This window comes from Podarcis raffonei, chromosome 8 (assembly GCF_027172205.1).
Source record: "Podarcis raffonei isolate rPodRaf1 chromosome 8, rPodRaf1.pri, whole genome shotgun sequence".
Taxonomy (NCBI): domain Eukaryota; kingdom Metazoa; phylum Chordata; class Lepidosauria; order Squamata; family Lacertidae; genus Podarcis; species Podarcis raffonei.
The window spans coordinates 92,969,786-92,983,364 of NC_070609.1; the positions used below are offsets into that span (position 1 = coordinate 92,969,786).

A 13,579-nucleotide genomic window follows, 5' to 3' on the forward strand; every position below is an offset into this window, starting at 1 on the left:
GCAGGTCATTTCATTGCTAGGGTGGTACCAAAATTTTCTATTTCTCTTGGGTGGAGTATCATCATGTTTTAATATTTTATATTGACTGTTAATGTTTATATGAATTTCTCTTCTTTTCTGTGGCATAATGTTTTTATGTATATGTTTTCCAAAGCAAGTCACTTGGAGACTTACAAGTAAAAAATAACTAATATGCTTAAATAGTAATAGTAATAATGCTTTAAATTATGCTTTAAATTGAGCTTAAACAGATGACCAATGGAGATGGCATAAGATCAGAAACGACTGCTCCAATCTTTAGGCCCAGATAATAGTCTGTTGACCGGAGTACGCCAGCAGTAAATCGCACTGTACACGTTGGAGTTAACCCTTTATTAACAAGAACAGGATCTGCACAGATTTGGCAGAGTGTCAGGCCTAATGAGTGCAGGAACTCATCCCCACTAGGTCTTGCTGCATGGATCAGTTACCAAGACGAAAGGTCCTCACCTCCCCACAGCTCTCTTTGTCTCCTCCTCTTCTGGTTTCCCCCCAAGCAATCAAAGACTGTGCCTGTCTTTGCTCCTTCTACTTCATGCCTCTTCTGGTTCTGGGAGACCAGCAGAGAGGGGAGCTTGTTGCAGCAGCAGGAGGAGACACCTTCTGCAGCCTGACTCCTCTCTGCCTCTTGGCTTCCCTCCCCTCCCTCCCCTGCTTCAGCTCACCCTCCGATTCTGGACTTCTCCCTGCCACACACTCTCCCAGCTCACTAAGCCCTGTTACCCCTTCAGTGACACCTCCTCTTCCCAGTCTTTTCCCTCTGACCACTCATCATTGTCCCACCACCGCTCCCCATGCTCTGAGCCTTCTTCCCTTGGCGGTTCCCCAGCTGGTTCCTCCCACCATTCCCCTGCATCCAACCAGTCCATGACATCTGGACTCCATATTTTGGATCACTTGAGGTTTCTGGAATGCCTTTGAAAGACCATGGATCCAGTCTACCATTATTGGCCCTGAAAATAATGGACATGTTTTGAGTGTGAGAGGTGAGCTGCATGCCATATTGAGGCCCTTTATGTTGGGCACCTCTTATTTAGTTATTCTGCCATCTTTCTCTCACTCCATAAACACAAGCACAGCTTCCATCAGTAACAGCCATGACAGTTAGACCACCTGCAAATAGAACCTGTCATAAATTAGAAGATGCTTCCAGCCACATTAAAAATTAAAACTCTAGGAGATTAGTTTGTTTTTAGAATCATAGAATCATAGAATCATAGAGTTGGAAGAGACCACAAGGGCCATCAAGTCCAACCCCCTGCCAAGCAGGAAACACCATCAGAGCACTCCTGACATATGGTTGTCAAGCCTCTGCTTAAAGACCTCCAAAGAAGGAGACTCCACCACACTCCTTGGCAGCAAATTCCACTGTCGAACAGCTCTTACTGTCAGGAAGTTCTTCTAATGTTTAGGTGGAATCTTCTTTCTTGTAGTTTGGATCCATTGCTCCGTGTCCGCTTCTCTGGAGCAGCAGAAAACAACCTTTCTCCCTCCTCTATGTGACATCCTTTTATATATTTGAACATGGCTATCATATCACCCCTTAACCTCCTCTTCTCCAGGCTAAACATGCCCAGCTCCCTTAGCCGTTTCTCATAAGGCATCGTTTCCAGGCCTTTGACCATTTTGGTTCTGGACACGTTCCAGTTTGTCAGTGTCTTTCTTGAATTGTGGTGCCCAGAACTGGACACAGTACTCCAGGTGAGGTCTGACCAGAGCAGAATACAGTGGCACTATTACTTCCCTTGATCTAGATGCTATACTCCTATTGATGCAGCCCAGAATTGCATTGGCTTTTTTAGCTGCCACGTCACACTGTTGGCTCATGTCAAGTTTGTGGTCAACCAAGACTCCTAGATCCTTTTCACATGTAGTGCTCTCAAGCCAGGTGTCACCCATCTTGTATTTATGCCTCTCTCTCTTTTTTTTTTTTTTTTTTTGCCCAAGTGCAATACTTTACATTTCTCCCTGTTAAAATTCATCTTGTTTGTTTTGGCCCAGTTCTCTAATCTGTCAAGGTCATTTTGAAGTGTGATCCTGTCCTCTGGGGTGTTAGCCACCCCTCCCAGTTTGGTGTCATCTGCAAATTTGATCAGGATGCCCTTGAGTCCATCATCCAAGTCGTTGATAAAGATGTTGAATAAGACCGGGCCCAAGACAGAACCCTGTGGCACCCCACTAGTCATTCTTCTCCAGGATGAAGAGGAACCATTGATGAGCACCCTTTGGGTTCGGTCAGTCAGCCAGTTACAAATCCACTGAGTGGTAGCATAGTCAAGACCGCATTTTACCAGCTTCTTTACAAGAATATCATGGGGCACCTTGTCAAATGCCTTGCTGAAATCAAGGGAGGCTACATCCACTGGGTTCCCTTCATCTACCAGGCTTGTAATTCTGTCAAAAAACCAGATCAGGTTAGTCTGACATGACTTATTTTTCAGAAATCCATGCTGACTATTGGTGATCACAGCATTCCTTTCTAGGTGCTCACAGACTGTTTGCTTAATGATCTGCTCCAGAATCTTCCCTGGTATTGATGTCAGACTGACTGGGCGGTAATTATTTGGGTCCTCTCTTTTCCCCTTTTTGAAAATAGGGACAACATTTGCCCTCCTCCAGTCTGCCGGGACTTCGCTGTTCTCCAGGAATTCTCAAAGATGACTGCCAGTGGTTCTGAGATCACATCTGCCAGTTCTTTTAATACTCTTGGATGCAGTTCATCTGGCCCTGGAGACTTGAATACATCTAAACCAGCCAAGTATTCTTGTACTATCTCCTTAGTTATTCTGGGCTGTGTTTCCTCAAAGATCACAAAAAAGATCACAAAATTTAGCAGCCTTCCAGCCAAAAATACATACCCATGCTGGGCTTCCATTGCATTCAAGCTCAGTGTTCTGGATGACAAATGCAGCAAGGAAGCCCAATTTGCATGTAATGAATATTCACCAAACCCTATCATATTTGTGAAATGGTAAGCCTGAACTTTAGGAACATAAGAGAAAGTGAAATGCTGTGATGTGTCCAAATTGGACAACAAACCTATAAACTAAGGGCATTTGCAGATGACGTAGTTCTTTTTGTGGTAAACCCTTTGGTTAATGTGATAAAGCTATTTGAAATGATAAAGCAATTTGGTGATTTAGCTGGTTTTTATACTAATAGGGATAAAACTAAAATGTTGGTGAAAACTATGGATCAGCATATGAAAAAAGTTCTGCAAGAGAACTTGGGGTAAAGGAGGGGGAAAAGGTGAAATATTTAGGTATATGTATAACAAATAAAAATGCAGTGTTATATTAAAATAATTATGCAAAAGTGTGGAACAGCATGAAATTAGATTTGCTAAGATGAGAAAGAAGGAAGTTTTCATTGTTGGGAAGAACATCGGCTATAAAAATGAATGCGCTCCCTAAGATGTCTTTCCTATTCCAGACAATACCAGTAATAAGTAATATGAACTGCTTCAAACAATGGCAAAAAGAACTATCTAAATTTATCTGGCAGGGGAAAAAATCCAGGAATAAATTTAAAACTTTAACATATGCTAAAGAAAAAGAAGGATTTTCACTGCCAGACCTAAAATTATACTCTGAAGCAGCCCATTTGAGTTGGATGAGGGAATGGATGGTATTGAAAAACACGAGGTTACTTGATGTAGAAGGTTATGGGTGGCATGCATATTTATGGTAGGAGAAAGTCAAGATCCACAGAGAATTTTTAAATCATGTTATAAGAAGAAGTTTGTATAGCGTGTGGATCCAATATAAAAAATTTCTTGAAGGAAAATACCATTGCAGTTATTTCCAACAAAGGCATGTGCTCAAAATAAATTGACTAAGGAAGCAGAATGGGGTACATAGAGAGAGAGGATTTCTGGAGATGATTGTGAATTGAAAACACAGGAAGAAATTCAGGAATGGGTGACGGGATGGCTTTAATACCACCAAGTAAATGAATTATTTAAGAAAGATAGGACATATGGTTTAATAGACCAAATATATGAATTTGAATTAAGAGTGCCAGAAGGCAAAGAAAAACTGATTCTGAAAATGTATAAAACGTTATTAGAATGAGAAACAAAATATGAACTGATTAAGCCCGCAATTATACATTGGGCTAAAGATCTGGGACATAATATTGATATGGTGGCATGGGAAAAGTTGTGGAAATTAGATATGAAATATACTGCCTGTATAATGTATAAGGAAAATGATTTGAAAATGATATACAGGTGGGTCCTTAACACCTAATAAACTGGCCAAGATGTGTAAGATTGTTTCAAGTAAATGCTGGAAATGCAAACAGTCTGAAGGGACATTTTTTCATATGTGGTGGACTTGTAAAAAAGTGGCAGGCTTTTGGGAAATGATACATAATGAATTGAAGAAATGTTTAAAATAGACATCAGCAAAAAGCCTGAAGTATTTATTTTGGGAATAATCAGTGCTTTTTCTGGGGGGACACGGGGGGATGGGTACCCCTAAACATTTGGAGCAGCAGCAGTAGTAGTGGGGGATTTGGGTAGCTTACATGCCCTGCAGAAAGAGGATGAGGCATCCTCTTTGTGGGTGAGTTCCTTTTTTTCCTTAGCGCATCGTATTTAGTTGGGGATCCTGGCTGGCCTTTGGGAGAGGGGGCGGGGGCGCATTGGCACCGAGCAGAGTGACTGAGGGAATGCTGCCAGTGGCGTCCTCTCTCTCTGCCCCCATGCACCACTTTCTCCTGGGCGCGCACGCGCCTAAGGCTGAATGGAAGCAGCCTGGAGGCAGGGCGGCCTCTCAGCGGCTCATGAGGAGCGTCTCTGAGGTGGGAGATGTTAAGCAGAGGCTCTGTGAGAGGGCGTGAGGGGTGCGTGGCAGTGCCTGTGTGCATGCGACTTAAGAGGGCGACCTGCTGTCTCTCCCCTCTCCCCCCACTGCCCCTCACAGAGTCCCTGGCACAGCTTGGTGCTACTACAGCTGCTGCTGCTGTTTGGATGAAGGTGGCTTCTTCTGAACGCTGAGCCACTGAGGGACCGCAGTCTCCCGCCCTCTTTTTTTAGTGGGATGCTGAGCTAAAGGCAGTGTGGGGACATACTGTATTTATTTTCCCCAATTTGAACTATAAAATGGTGATTTTCTTGAGTCAAAATGAGAGAACCCCCAAACATGTTTTAAGAAAAAAAAGCACTGGGAATAATAGTGACACAGGCCCCAAAAAGTTGCTTAAATTGTTTATGTATGCCACCACCGCAGCCAGAAATCTCTAGGCACAGAAATGGAAAGAAGAAGTTCCAACAAAAGAGGAGTGGGATTTGAAATTATTGGACTATATGGAAATGGCAAAATTGACAGCAAAAATAAGAGAACTTTTTTGAATTAACTGAGGAAAATATTGGTCAAATGAAATTGCAGGCAGGACTTGAAATATAAAAGGAATGAGAATGATAAATGAATGTAATGTAGGATACATGTTTTAGCTAAATATTACATTTGTGGGTGTAGATGAATGATTTGAATAGAAACATCATGGAAGTAAGGGTGGGATGTCAAAATTTTAAGGGAATATTGTACTGAAATTGAATTGGATTTGTTAAATTGTTTGAAAACTAGTAAAAATTTGTGGGGGGAAAGCCTGAACTGTAAAAATGTACAGTTTTTATATACTATAATATACTACTGAGGGAAATGGAAAGACACCCCCAGCACAAGACAAGTGGTGACTCTGAGGTGCCATTAGCGTTTATCTTCTGTATCATTGCATGCAGCACTGTTTCTGTTCCACAGCAGTTCATCTTCCACCCAAAACTATGCAAAAATGCTAGGATTTTTGAAGTGTAAAAATACCACACTTTTACTGCCACATTCTGCACAATGGGTGGAATATCTCTTAGAGACTCTGCTCAAGTTGTTGCTATTGCTATTTTTAGTAATATCAATATTAATATTTCTCATCATTTTTTACAAAATACCTCAAAGAAGCAACTTACAAAATATTCAAGTACTGAAAAACTTAACAAACTTCAAAATTCATAACATAGAATAAACCATAAGAATAATAAAAAGTATTCACCCGTCAGCAAGAATAAAAAGACCAATCCTATTTCACTAAAAGGAGAACTACCAAAACAGGCTGGAATAAAGTTATATTTGCAGCACGGCAGCTTCAGTAACACGTGAGTTCGACAACATATGGTTGAGGAGTTCACAGCATTTGCCCCTTACCATCATTGCACATTAGGACTGGTCCAAGTTATTTTGCTCCCTGAAGCAACAGGTGAGATGGTGCCCTCCCTTTCTACATATAAGAGCCAAATTAGGCTGTGTAGGCAGTAGAGGGAATGCTCACCCCTTGCCCCCTTGCCCAGCACCTGCCACCTAAGGCGGTTTTCTCACCCTGCCTAATGATAGGGCCTGCCTTGCTGCCCAGGGTACTCTCATCCTCTCCCAAATGTGGGCCTTCTGACATTGCTTCCGTAGTGTAGGAAGGAGCTGCACAGAAGCAGCAGGCATTCTCAAAGGTCATGCCAGGAGGGGTCTTTGGTTGGGGGACACTTAGAGTCCCAGCAGTAAGAGCAAAACCAACAATTTCCATAAATCTATCCGACTCTAGTAAGAAACTTCCTTTTTGATTCCTGTGACTGTATGAAATCCTTCCCTCCCTAATTTCCAAGCCAAATTAATTAACGTTCCATTTATAATCATTAGTTCCCATACACGCAAGCTTCTTTAACCTAAATTACTCTTCCACCCCTACTGTGTTACTTCCTCTGATGTATCGGCTATAAAATAAATCACTCCTTCCTCTCTCCAGAGCTAAATAGGCAACACTTTTTTAATCTTTAATCAGATAAACTCTCTGCTCTTATGCATTTTCAGAAGTGTTCACACATCAGCTGTGAAATTCCAGCAATAATCTGCCTGCTTCTTATGCGTAACTGGGTTGCCTTAAGTTATCACTGAGGCTGTGCCCTACAGAGGCTGTGAATTTCAAGTGCACATCTGGTATGTTTTTATTAGCCTCACAACAATTTTCTTGTAGTACCTTTATGAGGACATAATAGGGCTGGCAACAGATTGCCGAGCCAATAGCTATGAGCCACAGGGCTCAATCACATGTCACAGCTGATGAACAGCCATAGCCAAGAGTCAGCTGATCGCTCCCTCTAACAACAAACACAGGTGGTGAGTGTTGACAGGATTAAAGCCAGAAATGGAAGCAAGAGGGAGAGAACACTGAAAAAGTCAGGGGGGGGGAATCTCTACCCACAACCCCCAGCCCAGGGAGGACTGAGGATGTCATGGAATGCTAACTGAAGAAAGAAAAGGGGGGGAGAGAGAGACTGACTGGAGAGCCAAACAGGTACCTACTGAACATATCTGCAGGAAGCTGCCTTATACTGAGTCAGACCCCTGGTTCATCCAGACCAGTGTGGTCTCCACCGACTGGCAGTGGGTTTCTAGGATATCTGGCCAGGAGTCTCAGCCCCTCCTGGAGATGTCAGGGATTGAACCTGGGTCCTTCTGCATACAAAGCAGATGCTGCACCACTGAGCTACAGTCCCCTCCACCCTGGTTAGGATGGAGGATACACTAGGTTGCTTCGTTACAGTGTTTGCTTCTATTATAGCACTGACAATCTAGTGGAATGCTCAACATCACTAGGACAGATGGTGTGAGGTTCAATCTCCCTACATGGGAGCTATCCTCAGGGTGCCACAGCCTTGGTACACCATGAAAGGGCAACGGACCTGAAAGGCTGCCAGCCCCTGTATAAACCTGAAAGATGACTTAGACCACCTGGGGAAATTCTACTTATGGTACCGCACCCCAAAGAATATCATGGGGCAGGGACCTGAGAATGGGCATTTTCCACAATTGCCACTGTATCACAAAACACCCTTCCCTCTGCCATATGTGTTGATCATTGCTTGCTTCAGATGCCTTAGTATCATTTTGCTCAGGCTTTTCCTGACCCACAAGATTGGACCCTGTCTTCATTTGCCTGAATTCTAAGTTTTTGTTTTCATATATTTTTGCGCTACTGTTCTCCTGGCTTTTGTTGTACATTGCTTTGAGGTTTTTTGTTGTTTTTTTACATGTTTTAGAAATGCTTTTAAATATAATATTATAATATAATATAATATAATATAATATAATATAATATAATATAATATATAATATATAATAAATTATAATATAATATAATATTTGTGGACAACCCTGGAGGTGACAAATCTGTTTCTTCCTTCTTGTTGCTGTGACCAGTATTTGATGCAAAGGATCCTTCTCTTGAGGTGAATGCCGCCGGTGGCTGGTCTGAGTTGCAGAGCACCAACTTTCTTCCATTTTCAGACCCCTGTAGCAGTGGCAAGATTTGCTTTTAAAGCTTGAGCCAATTTCCTACTTTCTCCTAGTGTGATGAATAAGTAAGATTGTATTGCTATGGTGACTCCCCCTCCCAATTGTTATTCCAATTTTTGTTTTCTGCTTTTACTTATGGTTGAAACAATAAAGACTGACTGACTGACTGACTGATGTGAAGGCTTGATGTTGTTCCATCTCAAGTCCCAGGGGTCACTTCTAATGCAGCTCTACATTAGAGTCAGTCAGCAGTATACTTGTTCATCTGGAGAAATGTTTTGTGCCAGCGGAAGTTGGCTTCCCAAAATAATTCATGAGAGGCTTGCTGATAACTTTGCTGCAGAATGGATTGCACAATCTGTTGCGTTACGAGTTGCTGCTAATGCAACTGTTGCACTGGATTCCTCTGTTGTGCAACACTGAAACTCACCCCTCCATTAGTGAAAGTGCTCTTGTGCTAGTAGAGCAAAAACATTAGTTACAGTCTCCAGATTGTGGCCCCTTTTTATATTCTTCCACAGAACTGAATGGGAACTATGAAGAGCTAACCCACCACACTCTGCATAGGCCTTCACTTTATAGCCCCAGAAATCAAACATTGCTGGCAAAGGATGCTTTAAACCCTCCTTCCCCAAGGACTGTATACAGATGAAAATCATGCCTCCCTTGTAACATGTCTTTTATTTAAAAAATTAAATGCCTGATGTGCTTCCAAGTGACACATCTAGTATTATATCTAGTTTTGGCCTTCACTTAAATGCTTTCCTAAGTTGTTACCAAAAGAAACTTCCCTTTCCCCAGCTAAAAATGGTTCCCCATCCCGGATCTAGAAGAAGCTGCAGCTGGGGTACTAGCCTAAACTAATGAAAGACTGCTGCAAACTGTAAAGTGGATGTATCAAACTATGGAAAATGTATAAATAAATAATAAAAATAAAAATAAAGACTGTTGCATGGATTGCTGAAGCAACATATGTGATGCTCCTTTGACATTTGATAAATATTCTATATAACAAGCTGCATATTATCAATAACCAGGCAAGTTATATTATAAAGTCTTTTTTTCACCTTGAAAACCCAGGGACTAGAAAATTAGAAAATGTTTTAAACTGGATTTTATCATATTCTTGATTTTATCATACATAGTATTTTGACTACTGAAGGTGTATCTACCAACATGCATCCTAGTCCTCTCATGCATGTTTATGCAGAAATAAGTTCTGGCTTCTTCCTCCCAAGAAAACATGTCCATGGCAAGGCAGCTCTAACGTCAGGGTGTCTCTGCACTTGTTTACAGTGTCCACCACAAACCGATCTGATGTTTCATGGGAAGTGGCAGCAAGTCCTTCATTAATGGCACAAAATGCCTGTGCTGAGAGTCCAGCAGCTTCAGAGCTATTTTTAGTGGTGAAGTTGCTCCTGGGTTTAATTAGCTTGCCTGACAGAAATATTTCCCGCTATTGATGTACCAGGAGAATTTATTAATAAGAGCTGCTAAAGGTCCCCTTGTGTGTGAAAACATTTTTTAATCTTCTTGTTTTCATTACTGTTTAAGTGCCAACAATCATCACATTCTTTGCCATAAAAACACGTCTGAAATGGACATCTTTGTGGGTCTACAGCCCTTTCGCACAGACGAGCGGGGAGAAGGCCACAGGGTGGTGGCAGAGCATGCGTGCACGCAGAAGGTTCCCGGCTCATTCTCCAGGCAGTGCTGCAAATGCCCCTGGTCTGGAGCCCTGGAAAGCTGCTGGCAGCCTGAGTAGACAACACTGAGCTAGATGAACCAATGGTCTGAATCCGCATGAGGCAGCTTGCTATGTTCCTATGGCCAGGGTGCCCCACATGCCACTGCAATCAGGGTTGTATCCAAGTTTCTCGGCCAGAGCTCTCGTGCTGGCAGACAGATGGATTCTAATTTTGTGCAACAGAAACTTATGCAACAGATTGCACAGACTATTGTGCCCTGAAGTTATCAGCAGCTTGCTTATGCATTCTTTTGAGCAACTATGTTCCACTTGTGCAAAACATTTCACCAGCACAACTACTATATCGCTGAGTAACTTTAACTTAGTGCTCCACTGGATATAACCCATACAGCCCAAACCGCCTAAGGAGGTGGACTTGGGAGTATCTCCTCCCAAGCGAAATGCACAAGACTGCTCTATCTTGGAGCTGTAGACATGACAGCGCCAGCTTGGGATCTCAGAAAACCCCATTTGGGAGAGCTTCCCACTTTGGATATGTTTGCTGATTCTGACCGGCAGGGATTCCAGCCCTTCTGCCTGCCTGTGCATTTGGTGGGTGGAAAGGGGAGCTCCAGGCCAGCAGAGACCTTGGTGTCACTCCAGAGCTGGAAGCCAGAGAGAGGCCAAAGGAGGCTGGCTGGGCTGTGGAAAGGGAAACCTGCAACCCATCTGGCACACACCATTATCTACTGATAAAACACACATTGAAACACATATTTAAATGCAAATGTTTCTACTTAACAAAATAGATTAATATGGAAATAGGACCACTCCTTTTCTTCTCACACTGGTCAATTCTGCTGGGGTCCTCATGCTGTGATTTAAGGAAAGGGAGCTGTGTTTAGACGAAGCACTCTGGCAAGGGGACGATAATTTTCTGGCCCCTCAGACTGACTTGAGAAACGTTTTTCCTCCAACCATTTTTTTTTTGCAAGAACCTCAGAAAACTGCATACATTGGGTTGATGGGAGTTGTAGTTACATTAGGGACAGAGGGCTGAGAAAGGTTGAACCAATTTGATACTCATGAAGGACACACTGCAGAAGATGACAGTGGTGTTGGTGCCACCCCCAACGCCTCCTGCAGCAGCCTTGCTACTCCTGCTAAGGCCACAATGGGTGGAGAGCAGTTTCTCTCAATTTCCCCTTTTCCCAATCTTAAATTCATCTCACCACATTGCCATACCATTTTGAGATTTGTTTACCTTGTGAAAATTCATAAGCATTTTAGTTTGACTCTCTCCCTCCTATGCAAATCTTTATTTGCAATTTTTCCTACACACAATATTCATTTGTTTGCAAGGTAATTTCCCCTAATATAGTGCATTTGTGCGTGTTATTTTGCCAATATATTGTTGCACGCCACCCCAATCTCTGAACTATGTGAGATTCCAGGGGTTCCAGGTGCTTCCCTAGGGATCATGTTTCCTTTGGGGAATGAGGCACTGTGGAGACTGGGGTGTCTTTATGATATATGGTTTATCTACACATATATACAACCTGAGTCTGCGATGGGTATGGGTATGGGTATGTGTGTGTGTGTGTGTGTGTGTGTGACAACATCAACACCCCAAAAAGGTGTTGTTTCTCCTATAGCCACAGCCTTGGATTCAAACAAATCCAACATTGCTCTCAAACATTGCTCTGGCTCTCTTTCCAGTTGCTACTTTACATCTAGGTCACATCACTCCCAAACACTCTATGCTAAACACTGGCTTTATCTCTTGGGGGGGGTACCCATTTGCCTCTTGCACCAAGACCCTTAATCCCCCATCAGCTCAGGAGGGAGCTAGCTTGGCTATTTCCCAGAATTAAAAGGCTTGATTAGCTTTTAACACTAGCTGAATCCAGGGAATAAAAGGTAAAGGTAAAGGTACCCCTGCCCGTACAGGCCAGTCGTGTCCGACTCTAGGGTTGTGCGCCCATCTCACTTAAGAGGCCGGGGGCCAGCGCTGTCCGCAGACACTTCCGGGTCACATGGCCAGCGTGACAAGCTGCATCTGGCGAGCCAGCGCAGCACACGGAAACGCCGTTTACCTTCCCGCTAGTAAGCGGTCCCTATTTATCTACTTGCACCCAGGGGTGCTTTCGAACTGCTAGGTTGGCAGGCGCTGGGACCGAGCAATGGGAGCGCACCCCGCCGCGGGGATTCAAACCGCCGACCTGACGATCGGCAAGTCCTAGGCACTGAGGTTTTACCCACAGCGCCACCCGCGTCCCTAATCCAGGGAATACTTTCTTTCAAAACCAGGGCCTAACCTGGGAGAGAGGGGTTTACATGACAAAAGAGGTTAATGGCCCATCTGAGAGGAATCTTGGGCCTGGGCAGAAAGCAGTTGTCAGGGGGATGTGGTGTGTGAGAGAGGTGACAGAAAATGAGTCTTTTTAGCAAGGTGCTCTGGGGCAAAGAAGTGGGGGAGAACAAAGACCCAAGGGGCAGGCTGCCTAAAGACTGGCTGGGAGAGATGCCTTGGACTCCAGGGCTTCACCTCTGTGGGGAACAAACCCCTCTTGAAATGACCATACTGTAAGATCTGGACTCCCTCCATGCAGAATGAAGGTGTAAATAGGTGAATAAACCATAGTTCTTAAAGCTACAACAGTGTTTGCCATGTCTTCAATTCTCCAAAGGAGCACAGATCCTGGCTGAGGGCCAAGACCCCTGGAATCCCCTGTGTGGCACAACAGGGATTGTGGTGGTTGGTAACAAAACACACCTTGCTTGACTGGAGAACTGCACTGCAAAATTTGAAGAGTGCAAATTTTGAAGGATAGCTTGTGTTTTGGTTCACATGTTGTTTTGGAAAGTATAAATTACTTCCCCCTTTAAATGCAAACTGAATAGAATTTCTTCCCCAATGCTGGTGTGGGAATGTGCAGACTGGCTGCAGGTAGAGGAGATCTGAGGGCACTTTGGCAGTGATTTCCTATAACCTGGAGCTGATGCTGCTATTCTGTTACCAGTTGAACCTGGGTGCTGACACATAGGCTTCCTTTTTTCTTCCTGGATAATTCCAGTTCAAGCCCACCTGAAGTTTGGGTTTTTGAGAGTTGCAAACCTGGTTTATTATGCAGTCAATTTGTCTCTCACCTGGGAGAAAGGGACTGAAAAGGAACTCTCCCCACATAAAGCATGTTTACTGCTCATCAAAATCTAGTAGGGAAAAAGATGATGTTCTAAACTACAGGGGCCATAAATGCTCATTAGCAGAGAGCCTTGTTTTTCATGCCCTGTTTTTATTTCTTCTTCTTCTTCTTCTTCTTCTTCCCTTCCTCTTCTTCTTTTTACATCAAACTCTACTCTGCTCTAAGACCCCAGGGAATGATTTCAAAGTCATTTCAAAGTTGAAGTGCAATGAGAAATGCTCTGGATTAATGGATCGACTGCCTTGCCGTGGCGAAGGGGCTTGAAGAACTCAGAGAAGCTATGAACTACGCCGAGCAGGGCACAC

General features: G+C 43.4%; 1 protein-coding gene and 1 long non-coding RNA gene across 8 annotated transcripts in view; one reads left to right on the plus strand and one right to left on the minus strand.

Moving 5' to 3' along the window:
* The window catches only part of ZMAT4 (zinc finger matrin-type 4), a 300,023-nt gene that overhangs the window by 86,005 nt on the left and 200,439 nt on the right, over window positions 1-13,579 (minus strand). The gene's annotated exons all lie outside the window — the stretch shown is intronic.
* The window catches only part of LOC128420146 (uncharacterized), a 41,280-nt gene that overhangs the window by 319 nt on the left and 27,382 nt on the right, over window positions 1-13,579 (plus strand). The window lies entirely within an intron of this gene.